The sequence below is a fragment of the Notothenia rossii genome (genome assembly GCF_949606895.1).
Source record: "Notothenia rossii genome assembly, chromosome: 2".
Taxonomy (NCBI): Eukaryota; Metazoa; Chordata; class Actinopteri; order Perciformes; family Nototheniidae; genus Notothenia; species Notothenia rossii.
The window spans coordinates 21,132,934-21,155,526 of NC_136904.1; the positions used below are offsets into that span (position 1 = coordinate 21,132,934).

At 40.8% G+C, this 22,593-nt stretch overlaps 1 protein-coding gene across 2 annotated transcripts in view; it reads right to left on the bottom strand.

Annotated features, from left to right (window-relative positions):
* The window catches only part of ankrd11 (ankyrin repeat domain 11), a 105,752-nt gene that overhangs the window by 73,115 nt on the left and 10,044 nt on the right, over positions 1-22,593 (bottom strand). For both annotated transcript variants that reach the window (XM_079664052.1, XM_079664051.1), the window contains exon 2: positions 2,621-2,696. The gene's annotated coding sequence lies outside the window, so the exon portion shown is untranslated. The remainder of the gene's footprint in view (positions 1-2,620; positions 2,697-22,593) is intronic.

Consider the following 22,593-nt stretch of genomic DNA (forward strand, 5'->3'; position numbering starts at 1 on the left):
ATACAATTTATATCAATCTTATCAATTTCCCTTTGTAGGCCTGACTTCTTAAGTATAGTTTACACATCTCTGCTGAAATATTTATAGCATATGTTTATAATAATTCAACATTAAAAACTTGGTTGGCACACTTGCAGGGTAGATTGGTAACTGGGGGATCAGTAAAGCAGCTGATCAAACAACTATGTTATAGTGTAGTTTCACCTCTTCATTCAGTCATGTTATAGAACCGTAATGCATATTATGCAACCACTTCTGGGCTACAATCTTGTTCAAGCATTTCTGAAGCAGAGCACTGAGGAATGTGAGTATGAAAAGGCTTCTAGTCGCCACTAATGTAAACTACATTACTACATTACAGTGTCTCTACATTCACCCAAACCCACATGAAACATAGATAGGGAGAAGGCAGGCAAATATGAGGCGGGAGTTTAATGAGGCTGAGAGGAAGTAGCACTGAGACAGGCACAGAGTGAAAGAGAAACACAGGGGAAGAGGGAACGAACGATCACCAGGCACCTCAGTCAGCTCTGCTAACCATGGAGAGCAGGTGGAGGATTTAAAGCAGTTAAAAATAAAAGTCTGATTCTGATTTACTTAGCTGCCTGCCTGGAAACCATGTGACTGGCATCACATGAGGAGAGGGCGGTGGAGAGTGGGTGTGTGTGTGTGTGTGTGTGTGTGTGTGTGTGTGTGTGTGTGTGTGTGTGTGTGTGTGTGTGTGTGTGTGTGTGTGTGTGTGTGTGTGTGTGTGTGTGTGTGTGTGTGTGTGTGTGTGTGTGTGTGTGTGTGTGTGTGTGTGTGTGTGTGTGTGTGTGTGTGTGTGTGTGTGTGTGTGTGTGTGTGTGTGTGTGTGTGTGTCTCTAACCACCATAGGCCCACACACACAGAACATGTACTCCATTCCTGGCACCATTATAGGCTTTGTGATCAGTTTCCTTGGTTTCCACCGACAGTAAGCAGATATAGGCAGCTCGGAGAGGTAAACAGACGCAGCTCTTTCTGGTGCACAGCCACAGGCACACAGACGAGGGGGGGGCGGAGAGTCAGAGACGGAGGGAGAAGGATTCATTTCTGCAGACGATGAAGGGGATGAGTGTTTCAATATCTGAAGTGTTTCAGATATTGCAAAGGGCTCAATAGAAATATATATTGCGCATTCTGTAGAGCCCTTTATGTAACATTAGTACTTATATGTAGTGAAGTCGAAAATAAATAATTAAATCAAATCAAATCTGGACTTTGAGAATCTAAATCTATTTGAATAAGGCGATAATTGCAGATATACTGCCCTAAAACAGTGACCACATTTTATTTCCAAAATGAGGCTTAAATAATGTGCTGCTTCTTCCAACAGTTTGAGGGGCATCGGAGGTTCAGGCACTAAGCACAAGGTTGCTCATTCTTTGTAATGATTTATATTCTATGGTTTTCTTATTCCTAGAAAAAAAACTAGTAGATCCCTGTCGCTTGTGTTTGCAATGTTTTTGTGGATCGTAATGTTGCAATACATCTGCCTAAATGGAAAGAATATGTTTTTTTCTTTAGGACTGATGGGCCTCTGCAGTGAATTCAATCCATGATTGCACCCTTATGTAATAGCTAGTGTGTTTGTTGTCTGAAAAATTCAATAACTATGTCCTTCATAAAGGTGTGGCTTGTATACAACGCAAGTAGTCTGATTGGTGTTGAACTGTGACATTAAGATAAAAGTGGTTGCACTTATAATCTAGGATCTTACATGATCAGGACTTTTGGCTACAGTCACATTGACCCAAAGAAGAGGTTTTGTGCGTGTGCAATGCATGTGTGTGAGAGAGAGAGGGCTTTTGTTTGACACATGCTAGTTCTGCACTACAGAGGCTGTGACCTACTTTTCATAGCCACCCACACACACACCCACACCCCCCACACACACCCCCCCCCCCCCCCCCCCCTCTGACAAAAGGACAGGAAAGCAGAGGTTATGCATGCACTAAGCCCCATTCTTAATAAATGCATTCCAGTGGATAAAGCCCAATGCTGCTGTGCATTCAGCCTGCCTGTTGGTAGAAGCAACTCCTGCACACACACAGCCTCCTGCAGTGACTGACTGACAATAAAGGGTAGTGCCTGATGCTTGTATGTAAGCAAATATGAATACAAGCACAGATAGACTTCTTCAGAAAAAACACCCTGCACTGGTTGTTTGGTTAAACAAGAGGTACTTAATGTCACGTTACTATCATGATGTCATTTACAAGCTAAGGAAACTGCAAACATACGAGACAAAATACATGTTCTCACGTGTCCCATCGCTGACACAAACATAAACTCCATTACACAAAGAGTTACGACTTAAGGAGCCAATTCACCATATATTGTAAAGTGATGCATGTTCCAAAATGTAAACAGATAATAAAAAGATGCAATTTTGACCTTTGTTCTTCATTTGATGTGCTCACAAGAGTACCTTCACACAAACATCATACTGTACTGCATATGTATTATAATGCCAGCACAAATCATCCATTTAAGAAACAAGGGCTTCTCTAAGCACTTTACTAATGAAAGCTGCTATAACAACTGAGCATCAGACAGGTGGTTCGAATTTTTTAAAAGACGGGATTTGTCAACATACCGATTCCATGGCTGTGGGAGAATGTCAGTGGGCTAGATCCAACTAGAAAACACCTGCCGCCTGAGTCCACAGAATCCTGAAAAAACAAGATGAAAACAAGACAAAGCATTAATTACTGGCACAACACAAGCAGTTTCACATTCCTTACAACGGACGGGTATTGGGGAGGATGCAGAGGGTCATGTTTCTCTTCCCAGGACCTGTACGGCCATAGTTCTCTGCCAAGTGGAGAAAGGCCTATGGAAGAACAGTGTACGGGGGCACTAACATGCATTTGGTCCCTTTTTGTTTTTGATCCAACATTAAAGGTGGGGTATGTCATTTTGGAGAAACCAGCTCGAGTGCGCTAGAATTTGAAAATACACAACCGGAAAAAAATCTGCCACTTCCTTACAGAGCCCCTCCTCCAACACACACGAACGCACACATGACCAATGAGGGCACGAGATAAGTTGGTGCACAGATGGAAGGCTGACAGGCAGGTAGGCCATCCAGTTATTTTAGCCGGGTCGGCTAAAATGTTTGGTCGTGCTCTTTACAGCACTACGGCTTCCAGATTAAATTTTAAAACGGATGTATTTATTGTCAAAGCATTTAATATATGCATTGCTATCGGGATGTTAAGAGCACTCCATGGAACATAACAAAAAGTGTTTCTGTAATAAATTACATACCCCACCTTTAAGCACTACAAACATGGTCTTTATATTTTTTATAAACCAGCTCTGTCATTGTGCTTTAATGTGGTTATGATGACAAACCTATATTTGTTCTGAACTGTATGCACTGATCTCTAAGCTTTAAGTATAGACAGAATATCAGTTTATTTATATATATATATATACACATGGGCTGTTTCTTGGCTTAAGATGTAACTGCAGATAACCCCTGATAGCACTGGAAAAAATCCCCCCAAAAAGTTTTTGTGTGACAGAGCATAAAAGAACATGACAAATGGTTCCAGAAGTACATTCACCAAATATGTTCAACACCATTTTTTATCAAACCCTATTAAACAGTCTTTACTTTGGGCTGCATGGAAAAACATGAATTAAGCAAGCCAACAAGCCGATTTGCTAATACAAATTCTCAAATATGACAGTAAAATTAAAACATCTGGGCCATTTGTGTAGGCAATTTGAATGTTCATTATTTTCACGTCGCACCGTCACAATAGTTACCAAGTCACATTAGTTACCAAGTCACAATAGTTACCAAGTCACATTAGTTACCAAGTCACATTACTTTTATTATTTTTACATGTCTCAATGGACTTTTTCCAAACTAATATACAGTCAAATACCCACATTTAGGATGCATGTATGGATTGTATGAAAAACTATTTGAGAGAGTGTAAGTTGCGAGAGGGTAAGTTTCTGGTTAAGGACTGTCGAAGTAGCAGATAGGGTACTGAACACCCCTAAGGTCAAAGAACTGATTGAGTTACAAAGCAAGGTTACTGATTATGTAACACTGGGCCCTTGTTGTATACAAATAGGAGACAATGCAGCAACAAACCCCTGAGTGTATTGAGCTTTTTGTGCCCTTTGTATATTTCTATATCTGGTCTGCAATAAGAAGCCAAATAAAAACAATGTAATGCAGCAACTACATTTGACGTGCCAAAGCCCCGTGTCCAGTCCCTCTCATGGTCCTAACCTCTCTGGCTGGCTGCCCTTCCCCCAGTCCCCTTCAACTATGAGGACAAGGGTTTATCAGGATTTAGGAGGCAGGACACAAGGGGGTATTTAACAGAGGCCCAGTGTCGGGCTAAACTGATAACATTCCACTGATTCTGGGTTTCCCCCATTATTTGAAGCCATATTTGTTCCATCTATTGGGTTTTAAAAGCATCAGAAGGGGAGTAAGGACCAACATTCAGTAGAAACTAGCCATAAGCTAAACACCATTTAACAAGACATACTTACAAGAGCCGGGGAAATGCATTTTACACCAACATCTACATTTACATGAAGGTTTACATCCTTACTTATTATTACCAAGTGGTAATTGATATCTCTGCTACAGGACCATATCAAACAGGAACTGTGTGGAGGGTTTTACGGGATAGAGCACTAAGGCTGATGGTATGCAGGGTGGCAGGTGGGTACGCGGGACAGGATTAAGGCCAGGCCTCACTGGGATGGAAAGTGGAAAGGAGGATGATGGTTAGAGGCGTATTTGTCTTTGCTCTGAAGTGGAACCTGTGGGGCTTTCCCAGCGGGAAGCACGGGATTGACGGATTGTAATAATCCAGCCAGGAAGCAGAACACTTCCCTCCCAACAGAGTTTTGGATACAGAATACAGACAATCCCCCTTGATGATCACGTACAGAAACGCTAGGAGACACAATTCCAACCATGGATTATAAACTATGAAGAGCACAGCTACAGCAAGATGTATCATACTGGAAGAAAATCTAGAAACTCTTTGCAAGTCTTTAATTCTGGCCGAAACCATTCCCAAGCATTAAGACAATCTAGCAGGCAAACCATAGATAAGGAAAAATGATAGCATTTGTGTAAAATGAGGATTTTTACAGCCGACTTATTCAAGAAGCCTCTGAAAACGTGACAAGGTTGGAAGGTAAACTTTGATATATTTTGTTTATAAAAAAGGATAAAGAAGTCGTCAGAAGCTGTGTTTTTTCATTGAATTTACAAAACCTAACAGGGCAATAAACAAGACACTTCAGAAAACACTCACATTGAGCCCATTCCTCAGCCCCAAAGAACCCAGATGCAATGGATAACCTTACTGACAGCCAAGCAGAAGAGATAAACACTGGGTGCTGGTTGAAAAGAGATTCCTTTTTAAATGCAAGCGTTGACTGATTTGCCAAAGTATTAATTGCGGGGCTGGCCTTTAACGCAACTTTATGAAACCGACAAAACAACACACTGCAAAGGTGAGAAAGAAGAAGGGTTTGAATGTCTTCATCAAGCTTTTTGTTTCATGAATTAACATTTACTGCCACTAATACGGTGTTTAAAACAAAAAAAAAAATGCCTTCCATTATGAACTTTCTAAATGACCCCAGTATCTTAGAACAATATCTGATTGACTTTGCACTAGAAGTGGCCAAGCATTACTGCCATAACTACAAATGTGTGCCTCCCATGTGTTGTTCTACCATGACAACAGATCATACAAACCACATATTTGCCCAAGTAAGTGGTCATATTTATTCAAATGATAGTGACAGTTTAGTTCCTTCCATCAGTTTCAAAGTTAATAAAGGGAACTGTGTTGAAGAAGACATTTCCAACCAACCTAACATGTTGACAGGCTGGAGTTGTTGCACACTGGGTGGCAACGGAAGGCTCCTTAGTAATGGTTGCTTCCTGGCTAATTAGCTTTTACTAAGCAGGAAATAATCTGAAGGCGACACATCTGGCACACGCACAAACATTTCTACGGGATTAATTTACACAAAACAGAAATGAAATCCTCAATCAGATTAGTCACAAAGATAAAATAATACTAATGTTTTCAACACATTAAGCCATGTCATATTTATGCACACAACAGTGGCGGTGGTGAAGGTCAGAGGAGAAAGGTCAAACTCCTACCTAAAGTTTGGCTTTATTCAACCTGGCGTAGTAAAAAAGTGCTGCCTCCACACTGGTTGGCGCCGAGGCCAAACACTCAGCATTATCATGCATAATTACTCCACATTTCTAGTTCTGCGTCACCATGACAACATGCCTGCATATTCAATTTTTCTACATGTTCACTGGACAAGCCCCTGTTATCTAACAACTGAAATATCAGCAGTACGTTTAAGAGCACTTAACTGAGCTTAAAACAATAGACCAGAGAGAGACTGCTGGTCCCATGTGCATGACCAGTGGTGACATATGACATTGGTGTGTGTGTGTGTTAAAGAGGGAGACCCCCACTGGGTACTGTGGGATTAAGGAGGAGTCAGGGGCTCTAATGCTGGCTCCAGGACACAGGCATCTTTTGTCCTGCTTCTCTGTCATTTGGCATCTGATTACAACAAACTGGTATCACTGCTGCTTCTATATTGGAAATATGGACCAAATAACACAGAACACACCAGTGTGCTCCCGCAGGGCTACAGAGCACCTCTCCAGTCAGCCCTGTGTCTGGCTGTCCTATCAAAGAACAAATCAGAGCCAGCTGAAAGGCGACCTGCAACAACAGCGCTGACCTATGTCTGATTTCATAAAGCTTGTCACAGGCCTCATACACATCATGCAGGGAGATTAATTCACGCTCCCACTGCAGTGTTTGCAGCACAGTAGATCCTCTCCAACGAAATCACAGGCTGGCTGAATGTTGTGGAGTTCAGATGCAGGACACGGTAAGTACAAGATTAGAAAAGGTTGGCACAGAATCTGAGCAAGAAAAGATAGAAAAAACATGTAGCGCTGTTTTGGATTGATGAAATAAATCACGTTTATTTGGCTAGACTTCAGTAATATTACATGAGCTTAAAGCTGTGTCGTTTGCTGTCCGATCAATAGCAATGTGGTAAAGCAAGTAAGGTCACATCGAGAGAAATTAGTCTAGTGTGTGTTTGAAAAAGCTTTAGCCGTGTGAAATAAATGCAGCCCCCTTATCGATTTGAATAGGGACACAGTGAGGGAGCCAATACAGCGGTTGCAGCAGGCAAACGCAGGGCCATCCTAAATAAAAACATAACTCAACTTTAGGTAGAACTTCATCAGACGTGACTCGCTAAGTGCTGCCTTGGCCAATCAAATATGTGCAGGGGCAGATTACTTCGTAACATTAACTTTTAATACTACCGTTTTCATTCGTTTGTGACGCTACATAAAATGATTGCAGCAGTGAATATTCCTGATCAGTAAAATCATTCCTCGTAATATTTGTATCAACTGCAGTGAAAAACTCTCTTTGGCTCTCTGATACAAACTGGTTCCCACCGGTTTCTGAAACAACACCCTGCCATCGACATTAGCGTCTTACATTATTGTAACGCAGGTCTGTTGTCAGTGTAATTGGTCACTAGGTCCGTACAAAGACCAGTGAGGATTGAAATGTGATTTTGTATTTTACTGAATAAAAGAAAACAGAATAATAACAGTGTTTTTCTTCCATAGGCAACATAGCAACGCCTGTCATTCATCCTACTGTGTTAGCCTGATAAAGGGCATATAGTATGCTGTCTGTCACTGGAGAGCTCACGGTGTACGTGCTGTGATGTCGACGATGAACCCACCTATATAAAGTCTGACACTAAACAAAATAAACAAAGGGAAGCAACAGCAGCTCAATACAAGCGCCTGGGCTCAACCTCAGTATGTCATAGCATCAGGTATCGGAGCTTATTGTAATATCTTCACTAATTAGATTCAGTCATCTGCCCTTCCATGCTCAAACACTGGAGAGGAAATCTGACACTGAAGGGTGTGGGGAGAGAACTGGGGGGAGGGGGAGATGGGCCAGGGGGAGGAGAGGGAAAAAGAGATGCACACCACACCTCTCCTCTTCAAAAACATCTACATTATTGATAAAGCCTGACTTCTGCAGGGAGTGACCACAGCACACTGATCCTCCATAGCTCCAGCGTGAGCAACGCAGACAGCACCTTGGCAGCTCCTCTGAATCCGCTGATCTTAAGAGCAAATACTCTAGTGCGAGATTAAGCATCAGCAGCACACAGGGCGACGGCAATGAGACGTAATGAAAGCAAACGCAGAAAGCAGGAAGAGAAGGGGTGAAAGAGGGAGCAGTTAGGAAAAAGGTGTCTATATTAAAAAAAAAGATAAAATGGTGAGTCTGTCACAAGCTGGGATGGGTGGGTAGCAGCAGAACAACAAACCAGCAAAATAAAAGGCTGATACTAAATGAAGGGCTACAATGAGAAGGCAGTAGTACTCGTGACACAGTTAACGACAGCGCTTGTTTGTTCGGCAAAGCCATGCCGCGGCAGGCTCGGCTCACTCACTCAGCTCCCCTCACTACAAATCTTCTGCTGTTGTCAAGGTAACAAGCTCTCTGGACTAAAAAAAAAAAATCACATTCAAAAGATGTTTTTTCAAATGCTGGCCTCAACCTGAAACTTGCATGTGTTCTCGATATACAGCCTGTGTCTGTTAAACATTCCCAGCACAAAACATTAAGAGTGTTTTCTCTGATGTGCCTGGAATGGAAATGAAAGATAGCAATAACAATAGTGGTTAAACAATCATAGTAATGCTTCATAACCATTAATCAATTCTAAATTCAATTAATCCATGGCCTCATCAAATAGACAAAAGCTCAACCAAAAGCTGCCTCTGTTCTAAATACAATCCTGGCTTAATGAGTGAAACGTTAATGGGATTATGTCCAGTTTATGATCACAAGGAATAATATATACAAATAAAAGTTATACATCGAAAAGCATGCATGCTGTTCTCATATATAATGACTAAAACCTTGGCTGGGTAAAAACATTGAGCGACCTAGCATTATGTGTAATTAGGGATGTCCCGATCACCTTTTTTTGCTCCCGATCCGATTCCGATCATTTGATTTTGACAATTTGCCGATAGCGATTTTTCCCGATCCGATCTTTATGCAATGCATTAAGAGAAAAAAAAGCATTCAAGTTGTCCCTTAAGGTTATTTTTTCTTATTTAAATTGGATATTCTATCCAACATGGATATAGCTTCTTTCTTTCACAGCAGCATTGGATCAGTTCAGTTGTGCAGCATTGGATCAAACAAAATAAAGCTTTCAGTACTCGTTACCTTACTGCTACAATTAGACACTGCGCCCTGCCCACTCTGTTGCCAGATTTGAGAGAAATAAGCAACCAGGTCTATGAAAACAAGCCCCAAAGAAGCAACACATACATGATGTTCTGTAATTTGAAACCAAAATTAAGGCCTCAGGATGACTTTAAGACTTGAACATGGTTATTTTTGTTTCTTAACATTGAATACAACATTTAAAAAAAAGTATTTATAAAAAGATTAAAAAAATAAAAAATCCCGTTCCCCGCTTAGATGGCCCTGTGGGCCATCTAAGCTAATTTACAGATGGCCCTGAGCCCAATAGAGATTGCCCTGAAAAATGCGCGCGGACAAAATGACGCACGAAGGGTTTGGGGGGCCTCCCCCTAGAACATTTAGATTTTTGCAGGTCTTAGATGCTGTCTGGTGCATTCTATAGACTGAATTATAAGATGAACCACCACAATATTACAATTTCAATTGTATTCTTCATTTCACTTGTTTGTGTTTGCTCGCTTGCATGCCCTGCATAGCTTTAATAAATACTTAAGTTGTTGGTCAAGACACTTTCCATCTGTTGAAGGCAAATGCCTTCCCAGATGTAAAAAAGTAGAAAACATTAAATTCAGTTATAACTGCCAAAACAAACATTATTTACGCTATTATGGCCCCTGTTAAAAATGTTTGTAATGTTATCTACTGTAAGTTGACCGAAGGAATGGCTCCTCATCCAGAAACTGACCGAGCAGCCGAGTGCATCCGCGAAGCACACACAATGGCGACGTCAGAGTTCCCGTTAGCAAGCAAATCTAAATCTCTTTGGTCAAAATGTCCGGTCAAAATTATTTCCCTTTAGCGCAATACCGCTTCAGTTGCGCCACTTATGTGACAGACAAGAAGAGTATGTGACAGACAAGAGTAGTCAATTCTAATGTGTAACACTTAATGTGGAGAAAGAGATGTGCTGTATGGGTTGATTGTGCGTTGATCTGTTGCTAATGCCTCGGGGTTCCGGTGGGCATGTAAACAAATGCATAATGCTGCGCTATACTTTGTGGCCTCACCCAGTTGCATAGCGACACTTATTGTTTAGGTCACGGTGTCTTTTAATAAGCAGGTAGTCATATCATTAGCTAAAACTAGCTGGATCTGATCGATATGGACATAAACGCGAGTGAAGTCTAATCTGATGGGAGAGAGAGATCAGCTGCTGCTGACGAGTCGACACGCAGCTCTGCATGATCACATGCAGCGGTGAGCGGAACAAAACACACACTTCAGGTTAGAATATCACACGTAGCTATTTTAATTACCTCTCAAACTACCTAAACTAGTTATAGATATGTTTAGTTTTACTGTCGGGTCACTCATTACTGGATCCACGAGCTGCATGATACTGGTATAATAGATTACCCGATCGGACAACCAGCAGGTGAGGCTTCATGGCCCGAGCTAAATACTAGATGGCCCCGGGCCATCGGGCAGTCCTTAATGTCGAGCCCTGCTATGTGTAATGTGTTAAGGGCTAAGTCTGTTACGTTTTGACAAACTCCAATTTAAAGAGTATACACTGAAATGTTTCCACTCGCTGAACAAGTAATACAAAAAAAGTGTTGCAAAAAGTGTTGCACTAACAATATAGTTGCCAAATATATTGCTAAATACATATCATACAGCTTTAGAACACAGTGCAAATAAGATCATGGTACTATACTTTGAATGGATATCACCACCAGTGTTGGAAGTACGGTAATGTAACGTAAGTAACGAAGTAATGTAATGCATTGCTAATTACATTTGGGTAATATACTACCCGTTACAATTCTCAGTAACACAGATAGAACTCATTTCAACCCGAAATGAAATGGTGTTTTGTTTTTTAAGAATACACTAACATCGCAAGACATTTCGACACCAGAGAAAAATTGTGCTGGTAGATTAGTAAACCTGGTATTTACGTAATCAGTCAGGCTGATCTTGATGAGCCTGAAGGGTGTTCTTTTCCCCATAATAACCAAGTCGCTGCACATTGTCCCTCTTATTGCATGGCCAGATACTAATCAAACTAAGGAATCGACTCCCAATATTAATTGAAATGATTTTATTGACTTAAAATTATCGTATTTCTTCCGCTAAGAAAAAAAAAGAACTCCGTTCCACGGCGCACCAACGGCTGGAACTGCGACAACAACAACTTTACGGCAGCACTTTCCAACTCTGTTCACAGTTTCTGATCTTAAACACTGCAGAGCCCATACCGTGTTTCCGTTAGTGTTTACTTCTTGTCTGTCTTCTTCTGTTCATTTATCTGACGCCCAGCGCTCGTCTTTTACACTCTTTTACTCTCTCTTTCTTGATCCTCCTTAGCAACGGAATTGACCAATCAGAATCGAGTATTCAACTAAGCCTTGTAATAAAAGTTGTTAGTAGCCTTACGGCTCCTACACACGGCGGCGTGCGTTGTCGCTTGCCGGCGGGGGGGGGGGCTGAAACTCCACCAACAACCAATCACATGAATCTCCTGGCCCAGACACACAAGCACGCCGTTTGATTGGCTAGAGCTTGCACTGGCATATGATTCGATTGGCTGACGCCTCCGTCGAGGCGGCAAAAGTAGAACATTGCTCTACTTTTGCAGCGAGCAACCGCGAGAGAAGCTACGCTTTGCTCCCACAATACAGTTCGGCGAATCGTGACGTCACCCCATTCAAAGTGAATGGGCAGAAGCGTTGAAGCGGCAACGCACGCCGCCATGTGTAGGGGCCGTTAAGGGCCTACACAGTTGCTGCACTAAACTGCATTTTAGCATTTAAAATACCTAGCCATTATTTTGCAGTTATTTTGGTGAAAGTAACTCAAAAGTAATACAAAAGTAGTGTAACTCATTACAGACTAAAAGCAGCCAACTCATTTATTCTTTAACAAAATATGTATCTTTCAGGAAATATAACATGCTGTCTTCTTACAGGACCACACATTGATCATAGTTTGTTGATCATTCAACCCTTTGTTTTGTTTTTGTCTATAACATGTTTGAGAGGTGTTTATTTATATGTACTGTTTCTATTCTGATCTTTAAATTCTTATGATTATATACATTGAGTGTAAGCCGGTAGACCCTTGCAGCAGTGTTGTTATAGCAACAAGGGCCAGAACTGCTGCATAGACAAAACATGAGAAAGCAGAGGGGCCAAACAGGGAGCATGGCTGTGGATGTATGATGTAATTAATGTCGACGAGTGAGCACATTCTGATGTTAGGACAAATCAGATCTGGATTTGCCACATGACAACAGCAGCCAATCATCAAAACATACCAGTTCCACCACTTACCAAAACGGTATATAGTATTTTAGTGTTTTAGAGATGACTATAAAAAACACATATCCACATTCGGACAACTACTCACACTTATCGTTGTTGCACTTATACTCTAGTTGTTGATATAATGAAGACAAAACTACCAAACTGGTTTTCTTAGAGAGGGGTGTTGATGTCACATATGCCTGTTTCACACACCGAACTTGCCACACTGCTGGCTTTGAACATACTGTATTTGTTAGGTCACTTGCCTGTAGGATGCACGTCAAAACAGCCTGTCCTATTATTTTCTAAATAAACCTGTCGACGGGCGTGGGTTGGACTTGCTGCCCTTCAACAGAATTTGCCACTATCCCATTTTAAAGCATGGACACTGGTTGATGCTGCAGAATAGCAGCAGCTCTTTTTCGCTCCCTGCATTGGCACATCCCAGCTACTCAGCTGATTTCTTCTCTCTACAGCTGTAACGGAAAATGATAAACCAGGCTAGAAAAGTATTCTTACTTCTACAGAAAGATGCCCTTTATTGAACTCCATGAGAAGTCAAAGAACTGTTAGCTTTGGTCCATGATAATATATTTCCAGGTAAGCACACATACTCAGTCTTTTTTCTCTCCACATTTTTCTGTTGTGTGTACTAGGGCTGCCCTCGACTAAAGATTGTTCTAGTCGACAAATAATCGTCAATTCAGGCGTATATGCTATATGATGGTTATTTTTCTCCCAAAATGGATTCAGTTTCAAAGGCTTATATAAAAAAAAAAATCTGAAATTGGAACCTTTTTCTCCCCAGGAAAGGGGTGAAAAGGTTCGAAGAAAAAGTTCTAGTTCCAGATCTTTTTAGAGTGAACGCAAAATCCCAGGAACTATCGGAACTATTCCTGGGAAAAGTACTCTGGTGTAAAAGCGCCTAGCATGGTACGTTTTGCTTCACATCAACTATAAGATAAAACTGTAATATGGAACCTTTCAAATATGAATTCACTTGTACACGTAGAAGGCCATGAGTCAAAGCACAGCTCATTTCCACCCATCAGAGGCAGAAACAGCAGAAGCTCCGGTAAGGATTCTTAATATGTGTCGAAAAAGCAGCGAGCACACACACTGAACGTTTAGTTTTCGTTTCTATTATTCATATTTGAATATAACCCAATAAATACTATACAGCAAACGAAAAATCCGACAAATATGCGCTCCGGCAAAAATACTTCTGCACTCATCATGAAATGAAAGCTTGAATTTATCATCTGAGGTCAGAATTACTATATAATATATAGGGATGCATCGAATATTCGGCCACCGAAAATTATCGGCCGAAAATGGTTAAAAATGCCCTTTCGGCCGAAAGGGTTTTAGCACCGAAAAAATATCACTGAATGTCAGAGAACAGGGTTACGTTGATCATACTCCGCATATTTGTCCGGGTGTTTTGATTTCAAGTGGTGGAGTAATCCCGAAGTGGTGAAAGTCTTTGCAGTTACACCCCCTCGAGAAATGTCAGCTGAAAACGTTTTACAAATCGCAATCCGCGCCTCTTTCTCTGATATTTTGAAATATCTCCAAGCGGCAGACATGTTGGCTGTGAGCCAGCCGCGAGCATGGTCGCACGCCGTGCTTGTCGCCGCGTTTTGATTACATCATCACAACATCACAACAACACGTTAGGTTACCAAACTTATAGGTGCATTTGTTGTTGTCGAAGGCCTGGCTGTTACAGTCTTTATTTACACTATTTTGTTGTAGGCCTACTGGCCTAGATGTTTATGTAGTTTTAAAGCACCTTGGCTTTGTTCTGAATGCACTTTGTTGTAGTTATCCTACAGAGAAAAGAAAATGCACTTGACTTGGAATTAATGTACTGTATGCATTCAAAAGTGCTGAATAAATGTTTTATGGACCCATAATAGTGATGTTAAGTTAAGTTAAGTTAAGTTAAGTTAAGTTAAGTTAAGTTAAGTTAAGTTAAGTTAAGTTAAGTTAAGTTAAGTTAAGTTAAGTTAAGTTAAGTTAAGTTAAGTTAAGTTAAGTTAAGTTAAGTTAAGTTAAGTTTTGCCATAATCATGTCTTTTTCCAGAATCAGGTAGCTGAACAACATTGTTAAAAAATGTATACATTATATATATATATATATATATATATATATATATATATATATATATATATATATATATATATATATATATATATATATTTCTATTAATCAATTTCGGCCTTTCGGCCAACTGTTTCCTATTTTCGATATCGGTTTCGGCCAAGAATTTCCCATTCGGTGCACCCCTAATAATATAGGTATATATATGTTGATAGAAGGTTAGGCTACTGCCTGACTCAATGCTGCCGTTTTCCTCTGATTATAAGAAAAGAACATGCGTTGTCTGGGATAATTAAGCTCCGGGTTTTGCAATGAAGCCGGCATTCAGGAAGCTGTGCTCGGATGGCGTAGATATGGAGGCGACTTTTTGCCATACTTTCCTTTCTTACAATATTAACGTAATGACCACGCACAGCTCTGAATGAAGTGTAAGAGGTCTACCGGCTACGGCGTCAAAGCACACGCCGCGCAAACTGTAGATGGAGTTTTTCTTTGACTAATAGACTGATGAGAAATTAGTCGACAAAGACTTATTTCGCCGACTAGCGCTTAGTCGACTAATTGGGGGCGGCCCTATTGTACACAGTGCTAAAGACAACCACATCATTTGGTCTTGCTGTACCAAAGTAACAACCCAGATAAGAGACAATATTCTTTAGCGTGTTTTTCTCAAATGGACTTGTTTCTTGATTACATTGGCTTTCATCACTTGTACAGCTGTTTCGGGCTAGTCTCACTTAGCTAGTTCACAGCAATCAATATTTTCTGCATGTCTTCCTTAATGGCCCTGTGCATCCAATTAAAAAAACAACAGGATAAGAGAAACTCGTACCAATGCAGGAAGCTGATCTGCAGTGTATAGTAGACTGTATATATATAAATCTTTCTATAAGGTTTTGACTATGTTAACATTTGGAACCCAACAATCAGCAAAAGGTTTTTTGCTGATGCGTGTGAGTGTGTGTCGCAGCACTCACTCTATCCTCAGAGGCAAAAACCGGGCAAGCGGCGGAGCATTGTAAAAACACACTTAATTAAAACTCAAGCGAAAAACAAAACTAATCAAACACACCTTGGTTAGGCCTTTCTACAATCACCAACTGGTTTGGTCAAAATAAACACTTTATTCATGGAGTTAGAAACACAAATGATCCTGCTCTAGAGCAAATTTCTCTTGCTGCTGGCAGCAGTCTACTGAGCAGCACTCTCACTCGCTCTTTGGAGGCAGACTGGCAAACAAGAAAGGCACCCAAAAAAATACCTGTCAATGTACTTCGAAATGTCGGAAAAAAGCCAAATCACTGTATTGTATGGTATATTTGGGTTGCAGTGTTTTTAAGCATTGCCTTATACAGTTAGTGAAGGCCAGGCAGCCTATTCACTCGCTCTGTGATTTGAAGAAGGTTTGCTTTGTCATTCAGCCTCACACACAACCTGAGCATTTCCACAGTTCTGCCATTTGTCATTTTCAGTTGCCATGGTTGCAGTGAAAGACAGATCCCTCTGAATATTGGAAATGGAGGAGTAGCAACACATGGTACATTATCGACAAACACCCGCACATGCTTTAACACCACAGAACACGTCGACTGACTCTGAATGCCTGCGGCCATCCATTCACCCACACATTTCTCAGCCAGTGAAAAAGTAGCCATTAAATAAATATCTCCGGTTGGCACAGATTGTCTCTACACACATATATTAAATCACATATTCAGCTGCAAAACCATCACTCCAGTTCCACACAGGGATGTGAAACTTTCTATCAATGCAAAATGTGTCTTCCTTAGAATACCATATGCGTGTTTACAATGCGGACCTAGCACAACCATAAAGATCACACAGTATGGCTGCAAGTGAAATTGTGTGCACCGTGCATGATACCGCTGTCACCTTGACAAGGAGTCATTTCAGACCTTCCTCGTATTCTGCCAGAATTGACTGTCAGTGTCCCTCTTCTCACTTTGGACATGCTTGAGCCACACTAAAACACTCCTCTGAGATTTCTCCTTTTGGCTTTATTGAAGATCTGTCTGAACACCAGAGCATGGTGTGCATGAATAAAAGCAGTGGGAAACTACTGCAAAGCACACAGAGTGGGGAAATGGCAGCTGCAGTCTGTGGTTATGCAAGTATATTTTAAATCACGGCACTCAAGTTGTCATTGACAATCAACAAGCCACATAACTATCTATCTGAAGCAGAGGACACTTGATCTACTACTATTAACACCAATTGCAATTACGGGCAGCATCATTAAAAATACCCAAGCACTATTATTGTGTATGTTATTATTTACTCACATTGGGGCAAAGGGCTTTGATCTCCCGGATGAAAAGTCAGGGACAACTGTGTGCACACTATCGGGCAGAAAATACAGGATAGTGGCCATTCAATGCAAAAGCCTAGTATATAATTCAAAGACATCAAATTAAATTCTCACAAGGATATGAGAACAGCAGTGCTAGTATTATGACACAAGATGCAGATGGCTTGTGAATCGTTTAAATGCGTGCTGTGCAGAATCCTGCTTTCTCCCTCACGTGATTCAAAAACATCTCCACACTTTTGCTTCTTAGTTGAATCTAGGGACATGTGTATTTATAAAAAACAAAATCAGAGAAATAAATGTGCACAGTAAAAAAGTCCTAGTGCTCTCAGCATTAACTAAACAAGATGCATGTACTTTTTACTGGACCATTTTTGAAACAGAAGAACATCTACTCAGGAGACAATTAACTGAAATCGCAAATCTGCCAGACTCAAATATCAGTTGTGTGAAATGTAACGTGATAAGTATCTTGCTGCCCTTAACATTATCTAAATTATCTCAATATCGGCTACACAAAGAAAATCAGTATTTTACAGATTCTAACACAAAAGATATCACATCCGTTCTCCATTTTTGCCAACACCTTAAGGCATCAGAATCTACAAGCAGAGAAAAGCAGCATGCTTAATATGCATATTTACATCTGGGACGACAAAAAAGGAGATGGCAAGTAAACTATCCCACAATCCTCTGCAGCAATTTGAGAGAGAAAAATACCAAAGCTGTCGTTGTGTGCGCAGAGTTTACTATGATTTCTGTCAAAGGAGGAAAAAGGCAAAGTGTTAAGTCCAACGCCCTTAGCTTCCTGCAAGCAGTGCTTCCTGAGGAACCAGAGCTACTGCATAGAGGTGGAGATGGGGGAGGAGACTGTCAGAGAGTGAGGGGAGACAAGCATGTGAGGATGCAATATGCAAGAGTACTGCTGTGCTTTGAGATGGGAAGAAAATTAGAGAACGTGGAAGTAGAGGTGGAGATAGAGCTGAGGTACTGAGGGTGAAAAGAGAGGACGAGGGGAGAATGGGGCCAAGTGTGTGAGAGAGCAGCATAACAGCGCACCACAGGGCCGAGTTCAGCAGACCATCGGATCTGTCCAACAATCACACAGAGTGATATGAATACATTCAACAGGAATGTTGCATGTACAATGAGTGTTTGTGCAAAGCAGCTATAGAGTGTGTTTATGTGTTTGTATATGTGCATCATAACAGCATTTGCTTTAATCACTGGAGAAAATCAGAAAACAATTATCTTTTAGTTTAAATATATCATTTTTCATTTTTAGGCTGATGGACCAATTTTTCCATCAACCAACGACTCCAAATTTAGCCCTTTTTTACTTAATAATTAAATCGGTGAAACATCCATAATAGAACAGATGTAGCTTTAAATAGTTTTTCATTCTGAACCTTTCTGCGAGGGAACGTTTCTTTCACAAATGCTCAACGGTCTTGCCACATGGCCGAAAAATGTAAACCTTGGACAACTATTGTGATACGAACCAAAACATAACCTATGACAAATATAAGTTAAATAAATGCTTATGGTAAAATACATGAATATTTGCAGCATACATTATTAAGACATTAATGGTGGGTTTCTAATATCCAACATTTGACAGGAAAACCAAAAGGCAATATTAATGCAGAAGGCCATTCAATTACACCAATACAACCTGTCTTCCAGGTGGGGTTTTCCGACACCATAGAGTAGACCATTAATGTAAGGCTAAAATCCATATTAAACTTTTTCTACATTTATCCTAGCGTCCATACTTACTCAGCGATTTCCAGGCCCATAAACAGTTAGAAAAAGCTTCTGAACCCAGGGGTTATGCTTAAGTCTGGATTGGAAGGAACATGGGCCTTCAAAAACAACGACGCAACTACCACTTTTCTTTCTTGATTGGGTCTAATCAGTCACCTTAGCTTTCCCTGATTTGTCACGCCCCTATCATGTGACACAAAGAAATGACATCAGCCTTGATTACTGCGTGACTTCAAGTGGGATAACAAATTACAGGCATTGCCAACCTTCTTATATGCTAGCAGCTATCGTCCAGGTAAACTATGTATTTAATAATCATTCTTAACTATTATTCAACTGATTTGAGAATGTGTGTCAAAAAGATAGAAGCAGATCCTAAATATCAAACAGGACCTTTTATTATACAGGCACGATGATACTCCGTAACTAAGCAACCAACCACTGGGTAGAGGATATGCTTCCTGTTTACAAAAAAAAAAAACTAATCGGGCCTTGAGCTTACACTGCTAACACTTCTGGACACAATGTTTGTGATGCAACCAGATGGACCGCAGTGCGTCCCAGAAGCAGCTCTGAGCCCTTGGGACCTGCAGCAGAAGCTCAACAGGGAGGGGGGGGGGTCATACACACAGTCTTCCAACGTTAAAGATTCAAGTTACTGATCTAGTGACATTGAGCGCCATCCACAAAACATTTTTCTAGTACCATGTCAAGAGAAATAGGTAACACATGTGTCACAAGTTACTTAACCAGTAGGAATTTCGTTTCACAAGCTCCGTATATCAATCTGTTAAAGATACTTTAGAATGTATTACAATATTTTTTATTTAAAGCAATTTCAAGATTAAAAAAACCTACATTTAAATCTAGGAACTGAATATTTCTGTTTATATGAAAGGACTAGCAGTAACAACAGGTTTACATAACGTGTAGCACCTGCACTAAAACATGCATAAACATTGCTATGATCTTTGAAGGGCTAAACTTTTTCTAAGAAAACAGTCAATTCAAACAGGATATGCAGTGATTGTGGGTGAGAACTGGCTTTGCATAAGTAATGAGGAGGAAGAAAACACTGTCCTACATCCACACCAGAGATTACACTGCTGGCTGCTGTTTCTATAAAAAGAATCACTGCAGGGAGTATGAGTGACACAGGCACACACGGAACCACGCACACACACGCATAGAAAAACAGATGGGCACAAAAACAAGTCGATGTATTTATAGGAAAGAAGGTTCTAGTATAAAAGAGGACTTTAAAGATCAGAGCCTGGTTAACTCTAGTCGACCAGTCAAAGATCTGTGACTATTCCTGGCCTCAGCAGACAAACACAGTGAAATGCTGGAAAGATTATTGGTAGCTCTAGGCCAGCCTAAAATGTCTTCTATATATTTCCTGTTCTCCTATTTTCTACTTCTCTTTTAGACTGCTTCCTTTCTGGGCAAAACAAATAACTAGGTGAAGTGGTTTCACAGTGTGCAACACAGACATACAATGTGGATTAGGGCTGCACGATATTGGAAAGAACTGACATTGCGATCCCCCCCTCTGCGATATATATTGCGATATGAAAAAATACAGGAATTGAAGAAAATACTTATTTTTTCCGCAAACCATCCTTTCTTGAACTTTAATGCTATACAATTGGTATTTTTGTAACTATATTTAACCGGATGAAGGATTTTAGTCACGGACGTCTGGATCTTAAGTTATCAGAGCAACAAGCTGAGCTAGCTCGGTTAGCAGCGCCGAACTGCCCTGGAGAAACACATGAAACTACTTTATTCAGCGATTTTACCTTTAATCACCGGGTCCGTTTGGAGATTTGATTGTGATTGGTGGTTTGCTGAGCATGCAGAGCCTGCTTGTCACTCACTCAAGTACCCCTGACATGAGAGCCGCGCAAGTTTTCCTTTTGTAGCAAGCAGCAAAATAATTATAACATGACGGTTTTGAGTTAATTAATACTTAATATTGCAAGTCCTAAAAAAAAGAATTAAAAAAAAAAAGATTAATATATATTTTTTAAAGCGAACGTCCACACGATGTGAATATCGCGCATGCGCATATCGCGATTATCGTCACGACAGGATATATCGTGCAGCCCTAATGTGGATCTACCAGCTTTAACACAAAGGCCAAACACATAGCGGCCTGTAGCTTTAAGAAGTGCCACATATTCAGGAGGGAAAGCCCCTGAGCAGGCTGAAGTGATTTTCCACTCCCTGCTGACTGCTCTGGTTAAACACAGCTACTTCCTACCCTGCACAGAGAAAAGACAAGACATTTTATTTTCACCTTATCTGACTTGACAACATTTCTTTTGAATATAATTTAGGACTGCAACTTATGATTCGTTTTACTTTGTTTATTCTGTTGACTATTTTGTAGATGTCAATGTTACATTTCACAATTTTTTAAAAGACACAGCGATGTAGAAAGTAAGTGTGTGAGCTAAAATTGGAAACACCACGTGTTGTCATTTCGCTTCTTGTATCAAAGAGAAAGCAAAGTGATGATCACACTTTCAAAATCATATGTTTGGTCTGTCAGAAGACTTTATGAGCATGAAAGAGTGATTCTATTGTAGGTCACTATGCAGCAGCTTAGAAATTATTGTTGCTGAGAGTAACCTTAGCTGTAAACGTAGCATTGCAGTGTGTGTAGAGTGTTTTTGTTGGTGAATAAATGTTAACAACTCCTAAAAGCCCAAGCAAGGTTCATATTTCCTTTTAGCAACAGGCGGATCAAAGTAAAGGGGGTGAGCCCAAAGCCAGCAACAACAACAACAACAACAACAGCTTACAGTCACTTAAGGTGGGCTGACCTTTAAGGTGGACCAGCTATTCTCACTGTAGCACGCTGCTCCTCACCACCGGAGATCCAGAGCTTTCCTTGTAAAAACTCTGCACGCTGACATTTTGACAACATAAAAACAAAGATCTACATACTGGCAGTGCACTGAAATAAAAAATAAGCAATATAATGGATCCAAAGGTGAGTCGTTGTTTCCTAACACCGCAACTAAAAAAGTAGGAAAAAATGTAATCATTATTCTATTGTTTTGGTTTTTCAATCTGGAAATACTAAAAGGAAAACTTTCTAAAAGCACAGACCTCCCTTGCGATACCTTTTTTACCATCCCAGAAGTGCGTTCAGAATCCATGAGGTGGAGGAATAATTGTCGACAGTGACACTCAAAGTTACGCTACGGTTAAAAGGGCAGCATAACCTTTATTTTTCTCCCATCCTCTTATGTGCTGTTCACACGAGAGCGCAAACGGTTGTATGCGCTACTTTTCTCTTTCGTATAGCCCGTTAGTTCACACGAGGCCGTAGCGCAAACGCGGAAACGGACCCCGCAAACGATAACGGGTCCCAAGGTTGGTAGATCTGCAGACGGAACGCTCTGGGGGGCCAAACGGCTCCGTGTGTAGCCATAGCCCCGCATCTCCTGCTCACTGCTGTAGCATGGTCAGTAGCTACTGCTTGTGCTACTGCTACTGACCATGCTACAGATTTTAGTGCAAAATCTACAGCTCCTCTACCACAACCATCAGCAACAAGTGGACATGGAGCATTTTAAAGACACAGTTGAACTACATGTTGCTAAATCCACCGTGGGGCATAAACAGAAGGGCAACCATGGCAACCATGCATGGGAGTCTTTTTCGCTGCTTTTGGTGTATCTTGTGGCGGAAGTACAGCACCACTTACAGGCCAGGCATATGTACTACAGCGTCTCC